The following is a 22,674-nucleotide window of genomic DNA, read 5'->3' as shown; positions in this document are numbered from 1 at the left end:
GAGATATAAAAGCAGAGTCTCTGTTACACTTGATTTTGTCCCTCCCAAATTCGTATGTTGAAGCTCTAACCCCAGCACGTTAGAATGTAACACAGTTTGGACATAGGATCTTTTTTTTTTTTACTTGGAGTATAGTTGATTTACAATGTTGTGTTAGTTTCAGGTGTACAGCAAAGTAAATCAGTTATACATATACCTATATCCACTCTTTTTTAGATTCTTTTCCCATAGAGGTCATTACAAAGTACTGAGTGGAGTTCCCTGTGCTGTACAGTAGGTCCTTATTAGTTATCCATTTTATGTATAGTAGTGTGTACATGTCAATCCCAATCTCCCAATTTATCCCTCCTCCCCCACCCACGACGTAGGGTCTTTAAGGAAATGATCCTGTTAAAATGGGACCCTTGGGGACACCTATGACTGTCATCCTAGGAAGAAGAGATTAGGACACAGACACAACAGACAGAGAGATGACCACATGAAGACACAAGAAGATGGCCAACTGCAAGCCAGGAAGAGAGGCCTCCGAAGAAACCAACCCTGGGACTTCCCTGGTGGAGCAGTGGTTAAGACTCGTGCTCCCAGTGCAGGGGGCCCAGATTCGATCCCTGGTCAGGGAACTAGATCCCACATGCATGTCACAACTAAGAGTCCACATGCCACAACTAAGGATCCCGCATGCTGCAACTAAGGAGCCCACGTGCTGCAACTAAGACCCTGCACAACCAAATAAATAAATTAAAAAGAAGAAGAAGAAGAAGAAACCAACCCTGCTGACACCTTCATCTTGGCCTCCAGAATGGTGAGAAAATTAACTTCTGTTGTTTAAGCCACCCGGTGTGTGGTATTTTGTTACAGCCACACTAGCAGACTAATACAGTCTCCCTGCTTTGCAGAAGTTTCAGGGACAAAGCAGGCAGTAAGCCACAGAGGGGTGTCCAAGGAGCCACGGGCACACGCAGGTGGGACTTCCTCCTCAGACTGCAGAGGGCAGGGGTCAGGAGACAATGCCTGGAGAAGCATCACTGCAGGCAAGTCCTCCAAGATGAGTAGGAGGTAACCAGGAGTCAATGTGAGCAGAGGTAGAGGGAGTCTTTGGAGACAAGAAAGAACATGGCACCTGCAGGGAATGGCAAGTCGTTCAAAACACAACGATGGGGCTTCCCTGGTGGTGCAGTGGTTGCGAATCCGCCTTCCAGTTCAGAGGACGTGGGTTCGAGCCCTGGTCCGGGAAGATCCCACATGCCGTGGAGCAATGAAGCCCGTGCCCCACAACTACTGCGCCTGTGCTCTAGCGCCCTTGAGCCACAACTACTGAAGCCCATGCGCCTAGAGGCTGTGTTCCGCAACAAGAGAAGCCACTGCGATGAGAAGCCCGTGCACCGCATGAAGAGTAGCCCCATGCACTGCAACTAGAGAAAGACTGTGCACAGCAACGAAGACCCAACGCAGCCAAAAATAAATAAATTTATTTTTAAAAAATTGCAACGATGGGAGAAGATACGAGTGCGATTGTGTGGTTCTGACACAAGCACACTAGGAGTTCAGAGACAGGAGACATTATTAACGACAACAAGGATAATATCTTATATTTTTAGAGCACTTTACAGTCTGTAAAACACTTTCTCAGGCCTAATCTCTCAGTGGCAACAGGAGAATTGAACCATTTCATACACGTGACTAATGAGGGTTGAGAGGCTAAATGGCTTGGCTGCAGCTTTACAGGAAGTTAGTGGCAGAGTCGAATCTAAAGCTCAGGGCTCTTTCTTCCCAAGTCCAAGTGGGATGTGGGGGTCAGAGGGCCCTTCGTCAAGCGCAGCTTATGCTTCCTTGTCTCTGACTTTGCCCTGCACGCAGGGCAGCCTGGGGACAGAGCAGCCCAGGTTTGGTGGGCCCCACCGGACAGGAAGGAGCTGGAGTAGAGCTCCACAGATCCTAACACACCACCTCCAAGGGCGGAGACAAGAGCGCTGACCTCTGCTCATCCTCTCATTCACTCTGTCTCTAATGAAAGGGTGTTTTCGTGCAAATGGAGACAAGAGTAACGGTGCCCACACCGCCAGCGCTCCTGCCCTGCCTGCCTCTCAGGCAGGACGATTTTAACTCCAGGGACCCCATCCAGGGATGGACATTGTGCAACATGGCAGGGGAATCCCCTTAGGGTTGATGTGCTAGAAAGGTGAAAGAGCAGTAAAAATGTGCTAGGTGTTTTACAAATGCAAGAGTCTTCTTATCTGTTTGGAATGGATTGTGGTTAGGACCCTGGAAAGGGGAGAAGGAAAGGTTCTGAGCAGTCATTTCTCCCTCACTCTTCGCCTGCATCCGTGTAGCAAAGGTGCAGGTTCTCCTACCCCCCATGACCCTTGGTTTAACTGTTTCCATAGTTCTGGCCTGAATATCGACTGCCAGTGCCTGGGTCTCTTTGGAAGAGGGCATTCTCCAGATGCCGGTGACCACTGTGCCTTCACCGGCCGCAGGCTGGGACTCCCAGGGAATTCATGCCTCCTGGGAACAGCTCTCCACCATAGTGTGATGTGAGCTGGTGGCTAAGCACCCCAGCTCCTTCCTCTCTTGTGCGGTAACTACACTGACTCCCAGAGATCTCCAATCGAGTGAAGCTCTGGTTGTCCATAGTGGTGACTTGCTTAATATCACAACAGTTACTGGTGTCTGTTCCTTTCCTATCTCACTTCCCCACTCCTCTACCAGTGTCTCCAAGAGTCACCTTCCAAACGGACCACTTGCACTCTGATCCTTGTCTCATGGTTTGCTTCTGGGGAAACCCAGCGAGGACCATGCTCCCTGTCCAATGAGTTTTTTGCTGCTTTGGACATTGTGAAAGGGGATGGCCTTCCTATGCCCTTACAAGCTAGGGAGATACAGACAAATCATTCATTCATTCATGCGTTCTTCACTCAGCAAGTACTTTTTTTTTTATTATTATTAATTAATTAATTTATTTTTGTCTGTGTTGGGTCTTCGTTTCTGTGCCTGGGCTTTCTCTAGTTGCGGTGAGCAGGGGCCACTCTTCACCGCGGTGCGTGGGCCTCTCACTGTCGCGGCCTCTCTTGTTGCGGAGCACAGGCTCCAGACACACAGGCTCAGTAGTTGTGGCTCACGGGCCCAGTTGCTCCGCGGCATGTGGGATCTTCCCAGACCAGGGCTTGAACCCGTGTCCCCTGCATTGGCAGGCAGATGCTCAACCACTGCGCCACCAGGGAAGCCCAGCAAGTACTTATTAAGCATTGATCTCGTGCCAAGCACCATGCTGGGGGCCAGCTGGAAATCTCACCTCCTAGGGCTCTGAGGAATCATCCATCACCCACATCCTAGCTCACACACCCAGGCCAGCACTACCTGGATTGGAGGTGGGAGTGGTACCCGGAGAGGCTTCATGTGAAGGAGGTAGGGGCTCAAAAAGGGGAGGAGAAGACAGAGGTTCTGGGAATCTGTCGGGGCGGGGAGGAGGGGTTGGCGAATGACACGAGTAAACGAAGGCCAGTGGGTGGGAATGAAATTCACTTCTGCAACGGGCAAAGGCTCTGGGTGAGTACATACATGTGGGCTTGGTGAGCGCCTGATTCTTGGGGTCATTAACTCTCAGGGCTGAGAAGGGCCTCAGAGGTCACAGGCAGATCTCCCTCATTTGACTTCCCTGAAAACTGAGGACCAAAGAAGAGAAAGTGATTTCCTCGGCCCTTTATGCTCTGAGTGTTCTTCCTCTTGAGAGAAATAGGCTAGATCAATGTTTCTTCAACCCTTTTTCATTAAAGCCCAGGAACCGTTGTAGACATTTTTCCTAATTGCCCCCTCCAATGAAATCTTAATACCACAGGTATTTGTGTATCTGTTATGTACTATACGTCTGTTCATATGCTATACACATAAAAAGAGTAAGATTTTTTTCAACCTCCAAGAACCAATATTTGCCCCCTTGGGGGCGATATTGCCCTTGTTTAGAATACGTGGGACAGAGAGACTAAATGTGGCCAGGTTTCCTAGGCCTTGAAATTCAGGCAAAGAAACTGGATTTGGTGCAGTAAGCAATAGGGAGCCATAGTAGGTTCTTGAGCAGGGGAGATGGAGTGAGGAAAGAAGTAAAGAGTCTACCATACGTAACAGTATCTATCAAACACTGTGTGCCAGCTTCTTTGCCAGCATTGTAGATATTATTAAGAAAAAGGCCAGGACTGACATATACACACTACTATACACAAAATAGATAACTAATAAGGACCTACTGTATAGCACAGGGAACTCTACTCAATACTCTGTAATGGCCTATATGGGGAAAGAATCTAAAAAAGAGTGGATATATGTACATGTATATGATATACATATACATGATATATGTACATGTATAATCGATTCACTTTGCTTTACACCTGAAACTAGCACAACATTGTATATCAACGATACCCCAATAAATTTTTTTTTAAAAAAGAAAAAGAAAAAGGCCAACTTGGCCTTCCTATGCTCTTACAAGCTAGGGAGGGACAGACAGTGTTAAATATACACACAATAATTATTTATTAGAGTTGCAATAAATGCTACTACCAACTTTCTTTTCATTTTGTTTAACCAACATTTATATACTCCTTGTTATGTCCCAGAAGCTATGCTAGGCACTAAATGAATATTAGCTCATTTAATCCTGTGAGAGAGGTATAGTTATTATACCCATTTTACAGATGGGGAAACTGAGGTACAGAAAGTGCCTTACCTCAAGGCACATGGCTTGTAAAGGTGGAGCTGAGATTCAGACCCAGACAGTCTGACTCCAGAGTCAGTGTTCTAAATCACTATACTATGATCTGAAAAATACAGTATATACGTGTACACATGTGTAACTATAATTCAGGCTGAACGCAGTGCAAGGCGCCAGTATAGATTCGCAGACCTCTTGCCATAACTCTAATGGAGCCAAGGGCTGAAAGTTGGAGACGGGTGGACTAGAAGACTTTTAATGTCTGTTTGACTCTCAAGCTCATAATCCCAGTAGAAATTGAAAAACAGGGTGAGAGTTAAGGCTCTCTCAACTTCAGCTTGTGTAACCAGAACAAGCCAGCTAACGTCTGGCTCCCTTCTCAGCAATGAGCAAAAGAGGCACACACCTCTGCGTTATATGCAGAAGAAATGTAACACAGGGGCTATAACTAAGTCACATACATGAGTCTGCAGAAAAGGACATATGTGCCCTTGGACCTGAAACTGGTGAGGCAGTGAAACCAAAAACCTGTGCTCATGCTTTACTATGCAGCCACCTCTGAACTTTTTTCTCCACCCTTTTGACTGTTTCCAGTGAATGAGATTTTTTAATGATAATTTTAGCTTACACAGGACTCATATACCTGCCATGGTCTGTAATTTTTTCTTAAATTAAAAAAAACTGTTTTCCCTAGTGGTCTTACCCTGCTGCTAGAACGGCATCCAAGACACCAGTTTGAAGGACAATGAGCTAAACCCAGGAGAAACCCCTCTCCAAGCCTATCTTCTTGTTGCTGTCCTGTCTGTTTACTTACTGAACACCTACTACATGCCAGGCACTATGCTGGGGGATGGAAATACAGAGATCAACAAATCGTAGTCCTGCCCTTTGGGGGCTCACAGATGAGTAGGGGAGACAGATAAGAACAGAGATCATTGCAATGCAGGGGATGTATATATATCATCTATATATATCATGCTCCACGATGTTTTTATCCTATAGATTTTTGCATATGTCGTTCCCAGGGCCGAGAATGTGTTTCCTTGGCATTTTGGCAGGCTGATTCCTGTGGGATAGAGCATAGAGCAGGAACCCCTAACCTAGTAGAGGGACATCAGATTAGGCTTCCTGGAGAAGGAGGAATGTGTAGGCTGGGACTTAAAGGACTAACATTCAGCTTGGATGTCAGTGTCTGATTAGTCTTCCTGACCTCATTGGCTGAGTGAGGTGTGCTTTTTTTGTACCGTTTAGCCTCTGGTTCAAACCCTTATTCCAGCAAATATATTTGTGACTGCTGAATAAATAGCACTTATCAATATCTTGTAATTGCCTATAGACTAGTTATCTTCTCCATAGGACTGTGATCTCTCTGAGAGAAAGGAACCTGTAGGATTTAGTTTTTATCTCCATCAATGAGGAGAGGTCTTGCTAAGATAAATACTCATTAAATGTTTGCAGATTCCAAGATGGATGGAGGAGTAGACGGATGGATGGATGAGTGGTGGGTAGATGGGAGCATGGAGGAATGAGTAAGTAACAGCGCCCACATGGAGGTAAGTGGACAAGTTGGATGGGAGGGTCAATGATATTTTGATAGAAGTGATGACTGAGTTAGGCCCTAAAGAATAATCTGGTGCAGTGCTTTTCAAACTGTAGTGCATTTATGAGTCATCTGGGGATCTTGTTAAAATACAGTGATTCAGCAGGTCTGGGGAGAGGGGTACCACACTCTGCATTCCTGACAAGCCCCCGGTGGTACTTCTCCTTCTGGCCCTCAGACTGAACACTGAGCACCAAGTAAGGGTTTGGGGATAGGAAAGAAGACAGGAAGAAGGGAAGATGATCCAGACAGGTGCAAGTGTTGAGAGCTATGTTGGCTCTGCCCCGGTGCAAGCAGGGACCTCAGTGTGCATGCTCGGGGGGAAGATAGGGGAGAGGGGATGGCATGGTACTGGTGGACGCACAGGACTGTCTGTGAGGGTATTGTTACCAAAAACTGGGTTCACCTCTTGGTGGGTGTTGAGCCAATAAACACAACCAAGCCAAAGATTGAGAGAAGGAAAGATTTGTTATTACTTGCAGCAAGTAAGGAGAACACTGTGGATATTTCCTAAAGTGGTGTCTCCCAACAGCAAAATTGGAGAAGTTTTAAGCATATTCACGAAGGGGCTTGAGCAGAGGAGAATTCAGCATAGAACTGGGGCAAAAGTCGACAGATTCCACGCTTTAGTTGATTGAAGTCAGAAGGGTCAACATCACCATTCTGTCCTCCACCTGGGTGGGGGCCTTAGTTCCTGCAGAACTCAAAGATATTACTGAGATCTGTTCAGGGCAAGCATGGTGGCCAGGCATAGATCACAAAATGGCTTAGGCCAAAATGGGTTCTCTTATGTCAAGAAAGCCATTCCTGGGACTTCCCTGGTGGTCCAGTGGGTGAGACTCCACGCTCCCAATGCAGGGGGCCTGGGTTCGATCCCGGGTCGGAGAATTAGTTCCTGCATGCATGCCACAACGAAGATCCCACGTGCAGCAACTAAGACCCAGCACAGCCAAAATAAATAAATAAATATTTTTAAAAAAAGAAAGAAAAGAAAGCCATTCCTGGTTCTCTTTTCCCAGGGACCCCCTAACCTATCTGTTTACAGTATGGGAAATTCATGCTTTCATGGAGACTCAAGAAGGCCAGAAGCAACGGACATAACACCCAAAGCTGAGATGAGGGAGAAGCAGGCTGAGAAGGGAACTAGTATTTCTTGAATATCTCTGTATCTCTATCTATATCCTGATCTAGATAGAGATATATCTAGATCTCGTATCATATATCCATACCTGCATCTATCAGTCAAACTAATTTTGTCCTCACAACAGCCCAGAGAAGATGCAGAAAATGGAGACTGTTTCCTTTCCTCCCTTCCTTCTTCTCTTTCCTTCTCTCCTTTATTCCTTCCTTCCTACCCCTCCTCCCTTCCTCCTTCTCTCCCTTCCTTCCTTTCTCCCTGACTCTTCTCTCTCTCTCTCTCCCCTCTTTGCTCTCTGTCTTGTTTATTGGTCTTTGTGCTTAAGTTGGTTAGCTCCCTACAGCATCCTTCTCTTATTGTGGCATAGGTTGCGCATTCAATTCCTGTTGAAAGTCACATAGAAAAACCTTTTGTATTGTCTCAATTTATTTTATTGATCACAGGGAAAGAGAAACATGAACCTTAAGTATTGAAAATAAATATTATAATATTTGAAAATATATTGGACTAGAAAAAGAAAGTGGAGATTCAGAAAGTTTAGGTTACTTGTTCCAGGTTTTACAACTAGTGAGAGAGTTGGTATTCCAGCAAGGGCTAAGTAGGGTGTGAAGACCCAAACAAGTAGACGGAGCTTCAGAGAAGAGCTCTCAGCCCAGTGGGGAATTCAAGTATAAATGAGGAATTTGCAGCCCTCATGCAGTGGTAGAGGCCAGGTCAGTAGACCAGAAGTCTGAAAGGCTGGGATCTGAGGGTGGGCAAGGGCAGGAGCCCAGGGCTCTTAGCAAATTCAGGGAGCAGCCCGATTCCAGATTCCCTGACTCCAGCAAAGCAAGGGCTGAAGTTAGAGGAACCGCTTCTGTCCAGACGGCTAGAGGATTCCATGGTGAAACTCACAGGAGAAGTAGCAACCATGGAGAGGGAGGAGGCCTGGTGAAGACAAGGGAGAGGGAGTGAGGAATATTTTATTAACTTGGTAAACAGAAGGATGGGAGAATCTAGAAGGGAAGGAAGAGCCTTATTTAACTTTCAACGATGTTCCTGTCTCTTGTCATAAAAAATCACAACCTTCTTGAGACATACATAGATTCTTTTCCAGCTGCACAATGCAATGGCTCTCTCCACCCACGCCCATTCATTAATGTTAAATAGACACTACCCATCTAATCTCTGGCAACTTTCAACTAAGAAACGTCTAAAATATGTTTATTTAGGAATGAAATTGGTTCACTTCGTTTGTAATGAGCTCTGTTATTCCAACTCACTACGTTATGACTCGTTTAGTCCCTTTATCAGAAAAGCTGAAGGTATATTCAGAAATCAATATTTTATACAAAGCTCTGTACAAATTAGGAATAAGTAGGAACTTCCTAGGTAAACATAAAAATAAACAGCATTCGTCAAAAGTCAAAATGACAGTGTTTAGAGTGTGACCAAGACACATGAGCCCCCCCAAGTAGGATAGAGAACATGAGAAGTCAGTGATGAAGAGACCGGGACACCGGAAGAATCTCTACGTGGATAAAGAAATCACAAGAATAATGATGGGAACAGTGTTGGGGAGAGTCACAGAGAATCAGGAGCTAAGTCAGGGACCTGGGGTTGGTAGATGTCTGCAACCAGGAGGGCGTTGGGCAGTGTGGTCTGATGATACGAGATTCACTGCTGGGGCTTGTAGGGTTCCTGAAAGGTCCTTTAATTCCTTTCACTCAGAGGTTGAAAATAGGGACCTAGTGACAAATAATTAGGATAGTTATATTTATTTTATTTAATAGGTGTACAGTGCTTATTATGATTCAGGCATTGTTCTGAGTGCTTTTACAAATATAAAGCCATTGAGACCTATGGGACAGGTATTATTACTACCCCCATTTTACAGATGAGGAAACTTAGACATACAGAGAGCTTAGGTCACTGCTTGAACCTTAAGAAACATGTAAATCATTCAACTGAGGCACGAAGACCCAAAGAGGTGAAAATATTTGTGCAAAAATATTGTGCAGGAAAGAATTGGAATCCCGAGCCCGCCGTGGCTCACGGGCCCAGCCGCTCCGCGGCATGTGGGATCTTCCCGGACCGGGGCACGAACCCGTGTCCCCTGCATCAGCAGGCGGACTCTCAACCACTGCGCCACCAGGGAAGCCCCAGCTTACTGCTTTTTAAGTGTAGCATCTTGCCCATTGCTCACATGTTAAGATTTTAGAAACAGTTGGGTCATTTCTGTGATGTCCTCTGCTGTCCTTTGTGGCTCTCCCAGACTTTGCAAATACCATTGGTGCACTTATGCCATTGTCCTGCGAATATACCAGACTTCAAGCTGCTGGCGGGCAGCTACTATGTCTTTCTCATTTCCGTGTGGACATACTGAGTGTAGCACCCGGTTTATATGAAATGCTCTATAACATTTATTGAATAAGTGAATGGACTAAATTCCAGAAAATCCACCCTAATTCTTTCCTGACTACTGGTGCTTTGTTGCCTTGGATTTATCTTTCTGAGACTGTGGAAGCCTGGAGGTATCTGGATGTCACCTGCCTTACCCGCTGGCTCCCTGTGCCATCAGTGTTTCATGATTGCAGGCTGTGTGTTTCTTGTTCTGGGCCTGGCCTTATGCCAGGAGGTATCTCATTGATGGCTGGTCAGCAGAGCAGTCTTGATCTTCTATCTTTCCAGGTGTTTTAGTTCTTAGGTCTTGTTTTATTCATAGAAGCACCAAGAGTTTCATATGTTCTTCTTGGTCTCTGTTTTTCAGACTAAATGCAGTGTCCTTGAGTGACTAAGTTGCGTATGTAATGTAAGAACTTAAAATAGAAATTTATTTTGAGTAAATTAACAATCTATCACGCATTTCTTTACTTTTTTTAAATACAGTATTTCAGTTTCATTTTATTATTTTTATTTTTTAAAATTTATTTATTTATTTATTTTTGGCTGCGTTGGATCTTCATTGCTGTGCGCGGGCTTTCTCTAGTTGCAGTGAGCAGGGGCTACTCATTTCATTGCTGTGCGCAGGCTTCTCATTGCTGTGGCTTCTCTTGTCGTGGAGCACGGGCTCTAGGCACGTGGGCTTCAGTAGTTGTGGCATGCGGGCTCAGTAGTTGTGGCTCGTGGACTCTAGAGCACAGGTTCAGGAGTTGTGGCGCACAGGCTTAGTTGCTCCGCGGCATGTGGGATCTTCCCAGACTAGGGCTTGAACCCGTGTCCCCTGCATTGGCAGGCAGATTCTTAACCACTGTGCCACCAGGGAAGCCCCGTCAGTACTTTTTTACTTTTTTTTTTTTTTGCCGTGCCACGCAGCATGCGGGATCATCTTCCCCGAGTCTGCGCCCTCTGCAGTGGAAGAGTGGGGTCTTAACCACTGGACTGGACCGCCAGGGGAGTCCATGCCAGGAAATTTTTCTGAAATCCTCAGTGATTTGAGGGACAGTGAACTCCGGGTAAGTTGTCAGGGTTGGGCCTGGGGCGACTGCCATAAAGCTAGCAGTGAGCTAGAGGGCATTAGCCAACTTTGACAGCATCCAGTGTGAGATGAGAGTCTTGCTCTGTTTGGTGAGCAAGACAGATACATTCTCAGCCATCTGGAGTTCACAACTGGGTAGATTGTTTTCTGGCTTTTTTTTTTTTTTTTTCAGTTCTGGCCATGAGAATTAAATTGGGAAGCTGACAAGCAAGAGAGTGTAAACACCAGGATAGTGGGCTTCCCTGGTGGCGCAGTGGTTGAGAGTCCGCCTGCCGATGCAGGGGACATGGGTTCCTGCCCCGGTCCGGGAAGATCCCACATGCCGCAGAGCGGCTGCTCCCGTGAGCCATGGCCGCTGAGCCTGCGTGTCTGGAGCCTGTGCTCCTCAACGGGAGAGGCCACAACGGTGAGAGGCCCACGTACTGCAAAAAAACAAAAACAAAAAAACCCAGGATAGTAAGAAACAGGAAGGAATAGTTGAAAGAACTAAGAAGAGATAACAGAGAAGAAGTAGAGATTAGATATATTCTGAGCAGCGCTTGAAGGGATAAACATGACCACCGTAAACAGACAACAGCCAGCATTTAAAAAAAAAAAAAAGAATATCACCATAATTAGCAATGGACTGCCTCTAAAAATAGTGAGCCTCCCATTACTGGAGGTGTCCAAGCAGAGATTGTGATCACATTTCAGTGACATCATAAGGAGAGGCAGTGTATCTGGGACAAACAGTATAGAATCAGGAGGTTGATGGCCTGGTCATAAAAATTTATTGGCAGTGTGACTTTGGAAATTTCCTTAGCCTGTTTCTACATCTGTAGGCTGGGAAAATGGAGCCCCTTCTTCCTAGGGATGTTGTGGGGATTATATCCGATGAAGAGCACATAGCGGATAATAAGCCCTCAGAAATGGTGTCCAGTAGTATTAGTAGTAAGTATATCAGTAGAGGTGCAGGTAGGTGGCCATTAGTGCCTTCCAAGTGTACTGATTCTGTGTTTCCATGTTTACTATAGAATATGCTCCCAAGTGAAATTTTACAAAGATCATTTCTGAAGGTCCATGATTCCTATTCAAGTACCCTGGCTGGGAGAGAGTGGTAGAAAAGGTAAGGGGCAGGAGCCTCTTCTTGTGGGCTCTCAAGTCCCCCAAAAGCTGCTGATCCAGTTCATTTAGTGAGGTAACAGAGAGGAAGGTCTAGTTCTTTGGGAGGATGTATGTTTCCTTGCTGAACCAATAGTTCTTTTGCCCTGACTTTCTTTTGCACTTTATCTAACAATGGTCACTTGTAGCACTTCTCTAGGTCGTTTGCATTTTAGGGAGAAACACCTTCAAACTTGAAGGCAAAAAAGAGAAGAGAAAGAAAGAAAGAGAAAGGAAAAGAAGAGAAGATTTCTAATGGTGAAAATCAAGGCATGACCCAATGAACATGCTCCTGTTGTGAACAGCAAGGGCCCCAAGATCTTCCTGAATAAATAGGGCTCTCCCTGTAGGAAATGTGATCTGATTTTTCCTCTTCCTTTGCCATGGAAAAATTCCACTCCCACCACTAGCAACTGCTTTGGCAAAGAGCCAAGAGGCAATCGGGCTGCCTTTTTCTACTTTTCTCCTTCCCTAGAACACAGAGTTTGATGGGCCATTCCGGAGCTTGGACAGTCCTCAGTGCCCTCACTCAGCAGGCTGGTCAATTAAAAAAAAAGACTTATGCAGCCCAGCCAGAGGGTTTTAGCCTCTATTTTCCTTTCTTGTCCAGGTGAACTATTATAACAAGCTAACCAGGGAGACTTTAGAAGTCAAAGGGATCCTGCTTGTTAAACTGTTTTTTAGGTTTAAAGCACCATTTGAGGACTTTAAAGTGTGTGTATGTGTGTGTGCTTGGAAATTTTAGGTTTTCATTTTGAAGTACAAAAGTAATGACAGCTTGAGGCAACAAATCAAACAATACCACTGTGTAAAAGAGTCAGCAATACCCCCTTCTGCTTAATCTGCCAGTCCCCTACCTCCCATCATAACAAATGTGAACATTTTGGTACATATCTTTTCACATCCTTATCTATGCATATCATATATATAGAGATATATATATAGATATACACTGTACGTATGTATATATATATATCATATATATATAGATATATAGATAGATATACACTGTACGTATGTATGTCTGTATGTGCATATATATTCACCTATTTAGAGATTTTTGTCACACTCTTTTAAAACGGGACTTATAAACTCAGAAAAATCACTTGCTTTTTTCACCTATATTTCGTTCAAACCCCTCCAGGTAAGTACATATAGATTGAACATATTTTTATGCATAATGTCCATAGTTTGGATATACCATATTTTATTTATATATTCCCCTAGAATAAAGGCCCAAGTGGTTTCTAGTGTTTTTGTCTTTTGCCACTTCAAATAACATTTTGCATAAAATATTCGTGTATCTATCTTCTTATGTATTCATACTTTTAGTTTAGTAGAAGAGGTTTTGAATTTCTGGGTTCACCTGAAGATTTCAGATATTACCAGAGGGAAGAATTCAGTGCCTAGCAAAACACATAGTCCTTTGGCAACAGCTTTTTCCTCTTTGTTGGGAAAGAGGCCTAGAAAAATAATGTCCCTTTCTCTTCCTTCCCCACACCATTATTCTCCTGCAGTAGAATGAGCAGGGATAATATATCCTTTGTAATTCAGCAAGGAATAAGAATTACCAGTTTGCTGGGCTATTAGAGGATACAAGAGAAACCCAAATTAAACAACTGCATATTCCTCTAGTAAGTCTTTTGTTCCGTTTTTCTTCATGAAAAGGCAGATAATAAGAAAGAGGAGGCAGGGAGAGATTGTGCATTGCTGGGCTTTAATAGGCAAATAGTTAGTGATGGCACCTGCAAAATCATTGCCTTATTCCTTGTTCAGGGTCTGAACATATCTTTCTTCTCTTTGCAGACCAGAGGAGAGTGGGAGTGAGAAGAATGAGATGAATCACAATAAAAGTCCTCTTTCATTATTATTTTTGAGTTTTCTCATCCCAGACACATCAGAGCTCAAGGTTGGAAGGGGCCTTATGTCATCTGCTCTGCTCTTCCCAATGTATCTGGACTCATGTTGTTCCAGTTTCTACATTTCTTCTTAACACAGTTGTGTTTGATTATTTCTTTCTTCCTCCCTTGACCCTTCAAAAGTGCACTATTGAATGCTTCCTGTGGGCTAGACCCCAACCTATGCTTTGGGGACGAAGAGGAAAGACACTGACCCTGGCCTCAAAGAGCCCACAAATAAGGGGAAGAAAAATCAGTAGACTTAAAATTATAAGGGAATGGGTGCAAGTACGAAGGGAACACAGAGAAGTACCTAACACAGCAATAGCCAGGAGGATGGGCAGTGACAAGAGGCTGGCAAGATTAAGTTTATGGAATAGAAGTTTACCAGTGTAAACAGATAGGTTAGGGGGTCCCCAGAGAAAGAGAACCAGCAACGGCTTTCTTGACGTGAGAGAACCCATTTTGGCCTAAGACATTTTGTGATCTAAACCTAGCCATAAAGCTTGCTCTTTTTAAAAAAATAATTAATTAATTTGGTTGCAGTGGGTCTTAGTTGTGGTAGGCAGGATACTTAGTTCTGGTTTGCAGGCTCCTTAGTTGTGGGATGCGAACTCTTATTTGCAGCATGCATGTGGGATCTAGTTCCCTGACCAGGGGTGGAACCCAGGCCCCCTACATTGCTAGCTCGGAGTTTTTTAAAAAATTTCCTTCCTTATTTATTTATTTATGGCTGTGTTGGGTCCTTGTTACTGCGTGCAGGCTTTCTCTAGTTGCAGTGAGCGGGGGCTACTCCTCGTTGCAGTGTGCGGGCTTCTCATTGCAGTGGGCTCTCCCATTGCGGAGCACAGGCTCTAGGCGCATGGGCTTCAGTAGTTGTGGCGCACGGGCTTAGTTGCTCCGTGGCATGTGGGATCTTCCTGGACCAGGGCTCCAACCCGTGTCCCCTGCATTGGCAGATGGATTCCTAACCACTGCACCACCAGGGAAGCCCCTCAGAGTCTTAACTACTGCACCACCAGGGGAGTCCCCATAATGCTTGCTCTTGAACAGGTCTCAGTAATCAAAGATCTTAAGGAAACAAAGGAACGTAGGAACAGAGAAAAGACAAACAACAATGCAGTGATAAAGCAAGAGTCCTAGTTCCTCCTCTAGGGATGGATACACATAATAATATATCTTTGAGTTCTGCAGGAACTAAGGCCCCCACCCAGGTGGAGCGTGGTGACTTCAGGCTGAGTACAAGATTTCTGGAATGGCACCCTGTTACCTCACCACCAACCAATCAGAAGAAAGTCTGCACACAGTGGAAGATAACAAAGACTCTGAACCCCTCCTCAAATGATTTTCCCTTTAAAAACTTTCATGGTCAAGCAGAATATTTGGAGTTGTTTTTGTTTTTGTTTTAATTAATTAATTAATTTGGTTGCTCTGTGTCTTAGTTGCAGCAGGCAGGCTCCTTAGTTACGGTTCACAGGCTCCTTAGTTGCGGCACGTGGGCTCCTTAGTTGCAGCTCACCAACTCCTTAGTTGTGGTATGCGAACTCTTAGTTGTGGCATGCATGTGAGATCTAGTTCCCTGGCCAGGGATCAAACCCGGGCCCCCAGCATTGGGAGTGTGGGGTCTTAACCACTGAGCCACCAAGGAAGTCCCTGGAGTTGGTTTTTAGACATGAGTCTGCCTTCTCCCCAGGTTGTCAGCCTCCTGAATAAAGCAGCCCTTCCTTTCCAACCAACACTTGGCTCTCGAGCATTGGCTTTGGAGTGGTAAGTAGCTGAACCTGAGTTCGGTAACAGGTATGCAACTCAAGAGTTCAGAGAACTCAGTGACATGCTCAGGGACATCCATTCCCATCTATATTTTATGAACAGCTTTCTCAGCTCTTATATCCATAAAATCAAAAAATAGGAATGAAATTGGAATACAGTCTTCTCTATTCTAGCAATAGTTTATATTAATCCATGGATTCATGAACTAATTGAAAAAACAAAAACACAGCCAGCTCATTGAAAGATGGATTTCCAATACAACTTGCTTTTAATATGTAATAATTATTTATCAAAAGTTCAATATGCATTTAAAAATTTATTTTATTTTATTTATTTAGACTGCATTGAGTCTCTGTTGCTGCATGCGGGCTTTTTCTAGTTGCCATGAGCGGGGGCTACTCTTTGTTCCGGTGTGCAGGCTTCTCATTGCGGTGGTTTCTCCTGTTGCGGAGCACGGGCTCTAGGCGTGCGCGCTTCAGTAGTTGTGGCTCGCGGGCTCTGGAGCACAGGCTCAGTAGTTGTGGCGCACAGGCTTAGTTGCTCCACAGCATGTGGAATCTTCCCGGACCAGGGCTTGAACCCATGTCCCCTGCATTGGCAGGCAGATTCTTAACCACTGAGCCACCAGGGAAGTCCCGAGACTACACTATTTTTTTTTTTTTTTCTTGCGGTACGCAGGCCTCTCACTGCTGTGGCCTCTCCTGTTGCAGAGCACAGGCTCCGGACGCGCAGGCTCAGCAGCCATGGCTCACGGGCCCAGCTGCTCAGCGGTATGTGGGATCCTCCCGGACCGGGGCACGAACCCGTGTCCTCTGCATTGGCAGGCGGATTCTCAACCACTGCGCCACCAGGGAAGCCCGAGACTACACTATTCATGAGCATAATTTTGAAGTGAAAAAGGCTTTTTCTTAACAAGAAGCACAGTCTGCTGGATTACAAAGAGGTCATGGAGAGGATGTGGCAACTTTAGGGGTCATGGAGGAACTTCAGCTATAGTGGTAATTTCAGGGGAGGCAACTATGATAATAGAAGTGGTGGCAGCACAGGTAGTTATGAAGGGCATAATGGTAGATATGGAGAGTTGTAGGTGATGGTGGCAACTATGGCAGATGGTAATAGAGGGGAGAGTGGACCAGGATGTGGAAACCAAGGTGGAGGATATGGTGGCAGTGGTGGAGTATATAATGGCTGCAATGAAGGAGAAAATTTTGGCAGTGGTAACTATGGTGGTGGTGGGAACTATGATTTTGGAAATTATAATGGACAACAGCAGTCAAATTATAGACCAACAAAGGGGGGCATTCTCTATGGTGGTGCTTATGGATATGAACGTAGTGGTAGAAGTAGTGGATATGGTAGCAGAAGGTTCTAAGCACTTGGCATAAAAGGGCTACAGTTTTAGCAGGAGAGAGAACAAGGAGTTGTCAGGAAAGTTGCGGATTACTTTGAGACAGTCGTCCCAAATGCATTAGAGGAACTACAGAAATCTGCCACAAAAGGAATAATTAATGACATCGTCCATAGTCAGAAAAGTTACTGCAGCTTAAAGAGGAAACCCTTCTTGTTTAGGGCTGTCATAGTCAGTTGGCACAAAGGACAATTAATGACTAATGCGATGTAGTGTCAATTAGATGTACATTCCTGAGATCTTTTAACGGTTGTAGCTTTTTCCTTTTCTTTTTATTGCATCAGGCGTGTTGCCCTGATTTGCAAATTGTGGTAGTAGTACCAGACATTTTAAAAATAGGAAATTACAGCCTTTGGAATTACTTCAACTAATGATAAAACCTTCTAGATGTGAACAGAAAAGGTACAAGGTGAATAAAAATACTTAAAGACCACAGGTATAGAGATAAGAGCACAGAGGCTTTGCTGTGAGGAGGCGTAGAGGCTGTTTGTCAGTTGTGTGTCCTTGGGCGAGTTACTTTACCTCTGTTCAGTTTCCTCCTCTGTGTATGCAATCCTTGTAGGAGGATTAAGTGAAATAAGACACATAAAAGAGAGTGGAACAGGGTAGATAATAAATAAATAGAACTTCCTCCTTACAACAATGCTTCAAGAAGGTATTGATTGATTCATTCAACAGTTATTTTTAGCACCCACGTGTCTGTCACTATTCTAGGACCTGCAGATAGGGGTAAACAAGGTCCCTAGAACATGGATAAGAGTGGGCTTTTGGAGCCAGATTGTCTGGATTTGAATCCACTCTTTACTCGCTGTATAATCATTGACAACTTATTTAATTTGTCTCAGTTTCATGACCTGCAAAACATGGATCAAAACAGTACCTCAGAGGGTCACTGTTTTGCATTGTAAAGGAGCTGGCAATGTGCCTGTCACACAGTAAACACTCAGTAAAATTTACCTATTAATGTGATTCTTCATGAAGCTTGAGGCTGATGTGGACAGAATGGGGGAGAGATTATTGGTCTGCATTTTACAGGTAAAGAAACTGAGGTTCAGAGAGGTTAAGTAAACTGCCTAAGTCAAATAGTAGGGTGAAGTCCTCTGTTCCATCAGACTTCAAAGCCTGCGTGCTCGACTATTTCTGTCTAACCGAGTGGACTCTTTCATGGCCTGTCTTCTCCCGGACATTCCCCTTTACAAATTCCATTGGTGGGGGCAGGAGTTTGAAAGATTTTTCAATGGGGGATGTAGAAAAATCCAAGAACACAATTTGTAAGCTTCCAGAGTTCTTCATTATCCGGTCTGTCCACTGCAAAGTCTAGCTTCTGTCCCTTTGGATAAAAGAGAGCATCAAACAAGTCGTAAGGAAGGAACTCAGAAGAAGTCTCAGGAAACGTGCCATACATGGAGGTGGTGATTGCCTTAGGTTCGATACAGTATGGACACTGGCCTTCTGTTTGTTTGCTTGTTTTAAATTTTGAAATGGTGCCATGTTACAGGCGCTTTCCTACATGAGCATATCAGGTCAAATACGGTAGTCTCTGCCTCTTCACAGCACGCAGAGTCCCACGGGTGAAACCAGAAACCCTTGCACAATGAGCTGTATCCTACCATAATGATGATATGAAAAGCCAGCTGTAGGACTCCTGAGAAGGAGCGAGCTCTAGGGCTGAGCGAAACTCCAGAGGAGGCGGCATGCAAACTGGACCTTGAGGCATAAGTAGGTGTGTCCTAGTTAGAGAAGAGGAAGTAGAATATTCCGGGATCTGAGCAAAGATCTGAAGCGAGGGAAGGAGAGTTAGATGGAAGGGGCTGAGACACAATGTGCAGAAAGGAATTTGGTGGGCAGGCAAGAGAATGCAGTGCCATGATGGCAGGGACTTTCCTTGTTCACTCTGATGCCCCAGATGGTGTCTGACACATGGTTGGTACTCATTAATTACCTGTTGGCTAATTGAATGCTAAAACAGGTACCTACTTCCAGTGATTCTGACTTGACTGATCAGGGAGACGGCTGGGGCACTGCTATGTTTTAAAAACTCCCCAGGTGTTTCTAATGTACTTTCAAGTTTAGTACTGAACTGAATGAATGACCTGAACCAGTGAAGCTGAGAAAATTTATCTTCCTACTTTTCTGTGGGTCAGAAGCCTTACTCCTTGAAAACGTTTTGGGTGAAGGTACAATGGTATTTTCCTGTTTTATACAAGGGGAAATGTAAGCTGCCAAAGATTTGTTTAAAAAATAAGTCCAGGGCTTCCCCGGTGGCGCAGTGGTTGAGAGTCCGCCTGCCGATTCAGGGGACACAGGTTCGTGCCCCGGTCCGGGAAGATCCCACATGCCGCAGAGCGGCTGGGCCTGTGAGCCATGGCCGCTGAGCCTGCGCTCCTGCAATGGGAGAGGCCACAGCAGTGAGAGGCCCGCGTACCGAAAAAAAAAAAAAAAAAAAAGTCTGGCTGATACGGTAAAATATTAATGGTAGAATCTAGGTATACAGGTGGGTGTATAAAAGTTTTCAATTTAGATGTTTTCAAACTTTTTCTTAATAAAATGTTGGAGAAAAATTAGCTTGAATCAGAGCTAAAACATGATAATTGAGTCTCAATGAGAAACTGACAGAAACCTGAGTGTCATTTAGTCCAGTATCCTATGAGGGGGCAGAGAGGAGCAGTAGAGGCCTCCCTGGTAGGAAACAGTGGTGCTGTGGTGGTGTGTTGGTCCACTTGGTTGGAGCAGAAGCAGGGGTCTCTGCTAAATGAACCCAGGGTGTTGATTCAGGTGGCTTCAAGTGACTTTAGGTAATTGGTGTGATGTTTCTGCACCTTAGTTTCCTCATCTGTTAAGTGAGAGTCATATTAATAGCTTTCTTAAGTACCAAACTCACAGAGCTGCTATGAGGATCAAATGATGTAAATGGTATAAATCTAATAGTTTTCAAAGGCAAATACAAGGACTTTCCAAGAAATCTGACAATACAGATAGTGTTAAGGGAATTAGTTTCTGGATCTTGGTTTCCATAAGTAATTCTGCTAGAAAGGATTTATCTGAGGAAATGATGAGTGTTGAGGTGTTATGCAGGTTTTCTATTCCCAACTCCCCATGCATAATCATCTTTACCCCATTTGATAAAACAAAAAGACATAGTTGTCCCCATCTTATTATGGTAACTTGCACTGGGTGTAAAATCCTCCAGGCCTCCAAAGAGACTATTTAAAATACTAGGGTAGACTAAGCGTCTTCTAATCCAGGTTGCCTGCACCCAAAGTCGGGCTTGTTTTTTCTCAACTTATGCCACATCCTGTGAAGAAGGAAATGTGGCCTCTGGGATGGACTATTTTGGCCCCTCTTAGATGTTTTGAATCCAGTTACACTGTAGAGTAGGGACATGATGGCATTTTTAATTTAACAACCTCAACCTTTCCGTCCCCTGACTATTGTCAAAGAATCTATCACTTCTGGAAATTCCCTGGCGGTCCAGTGGTTAGGACTCCGCACTTCCACTGCAGGGGGCATGGTTTCGACCCCTGGTCAGGGGAACTAAGATCCTGCATGCCTTGCGGCATGGCCAAAAAAGAATCTATCACTTCTTACAGTCTTGTGACAACAAACAAACAAATGGGGGTGGGGGAGGGGTGGGGAGTATTGATCAAAAATTCAAAAACTGGGCTTCCCTGGTGGCGCAGTGGTTGAGAGTCCGCCTGCCGATGCAGGGGACGCGGGTTCGTGCCCCGGTCCGGGAAGATCCCACATGACGCGGAGCGGCTGGGCGCGTGAGCTATGGCCGCTGAGCCTGTGCTTCTGGAGCTTGTGCTCCGCAACGGGAGAGGCCACAACAGCGAGAGGCCCACGTACCACAAAAAAAAAAAAAAAAAAAAAAAAAAAAAAAAAAAAATTCAAAAACTGAATGGCACTTTATATACTTTATTTCATTCAGGAACAAATTTCTCAGCAAGATCCTCTCTCTTTGAATTCAGAAGTGAGATGGTTGTCATGAGGATGTGTCTTAATATATTTATTTGGATAGAAAAATGTAGTCAGATCTTTTCTGACAGAAAAACAATCTGATTTGGCTGGTTGGTTTGACAGTGAGGGCTGACTTTTCCAGTTAGATGTTAGGCAGATATTTCCATGAGCTAAAAATACAGCACCAAGATTTTTGAATAAAATATATTTAAATCACACTGTTTAAGCGAGAAAAATTCCTTGTCAAAATTTTTGTTACCTAAGGTATTTTGAAATTAATGGTATTTTCATTTTCTACACCTTTCTGAACATACCAGGTCAATCAAAATGCCTCTAGGTGGAAAAGTAACAAGTCTGATTTAATAATTGTTTGATAATTCTTGAGAAAGCCCTTTTGATAAACTTCCCAGACATCCAGAAAGTCATTGGCTTTCCCGACTGGATAACAAATGCTTTTGCAAGTCAGGTATCTTCTAATTCTTTGCTTGCAACAGAATTGAGGGAAGAATCGAGTTTCAGCTAATAGATAAAATGCATTTTAATGATAGATCATTCTGCAGTTTTTGGAATATAACTTGGAAGGAGTTCAAAGAACTGAAAATGATATTTGCTGCAACAAAACTCTATTCCCATCCTCTGATTTGTGTGGAAAAGTTTTCTTAACACTTATGTCTATAAAACGGAAAATAGAGTGGAATTAATGCTGAACATTATCTCAGCGTAGCAGTAACATTTATATGAGGTAATTTTTTAAAGTATAATTTATCTTAGTAAGAGAGGCATTTATAATAAAATATTAATTTTATTAGTATAGCAGAGCTGTTGTCCCTCACCCATATCCCCTTAACCCTCCCATGAGATCACCGGCAGACAATTCCTATCATGCAGATGGCTTCCTGTGTTTTTCTGCTTGAGGGACGCCTCAGGAGCAACTTTCTACCAATGAAAACAAGCTGGTGGACTAATATCCCAGGACAGTTCTGAGCTGTGTTCTACACAGTCATTCAAAAAGTCCCTGTGAGGATGAGCTCCAGTTGCCTTCAAGGTGATTCACTAATTCACGTATCGGGCTTTTTTCTCTTTCCCTTTTTCGCTTCTCTCCCTTACCATGCTTTCCAAGATCACCTCTCAAAAAAAGACTTATGCCCAATTCCTTTACTCAGGATCTGGGAGAATCCCAAGTTAAGAAAGTCAGATTCTAAGGATACAACAGTGAGCTTTCATTATATGTATTTCATTATATGTATTATATTGCATGAAAATAGTAATGTCAGCTACACAAGGACAGAGATTTTTGTCTGTTTTATTCACTGATATATCACAAACATCTAGAACAGTGCTTGAATCATAGCATTTAATAAGTAGTAGTAATAGCTAATATTTATTGAGTGCTTAGTATGTGCTTGATATATGATTTTTTCAGAAAGCATTTAATCATCAAAAATAACATGATATAGCTATTATTATTATTATTCCCCTTTTGGATATAAAGGAATTAAGGATAAACAATGGACCCATAGCACCTATCTTTTAAATTGTGGATCCTGGCTTCTAACTAAGGTCCCTTTGATACTGGACCCCGTTCTTTTCTAATT

The 22,674-nt window shown here is 44.0% G+C and overlaps 1 pseudogene; it reads left to right on the top strand.

The window, feature by feature from the left end:
• The first annotated feature begins 6,255 nt into the window (after nt 1-6,255).
• LOC132515528 (CDP-diacylglycerol--inositol 3-phosphatidyltransferase-like) overlaps nt 6,256-22,674 on the top strand; it is a 33,119-nt pseudogene continuing 16,700 nt past the window's right edge.

This window comes from Lagenorhynchus albirostris, chromosome 2 (assembly GCF_949774975.1).
Source record: "Lagenorhynchus albirostris chromosome 2, mLagAlb1.1, whole genome shotgun sequence".
Lineage (NCBI taxonomy): Eukaryota > Metazoa > Chordata > Mammalia > Artiodactyla > Delphinidae > Lagenorhynchus > Lagenorhynchus albirostris.
The sequence above is the reverse complement of the archived record's forward strand: the minus strand, read 5'-3'. Positions and strand labels throughout refer to the sequence as shown.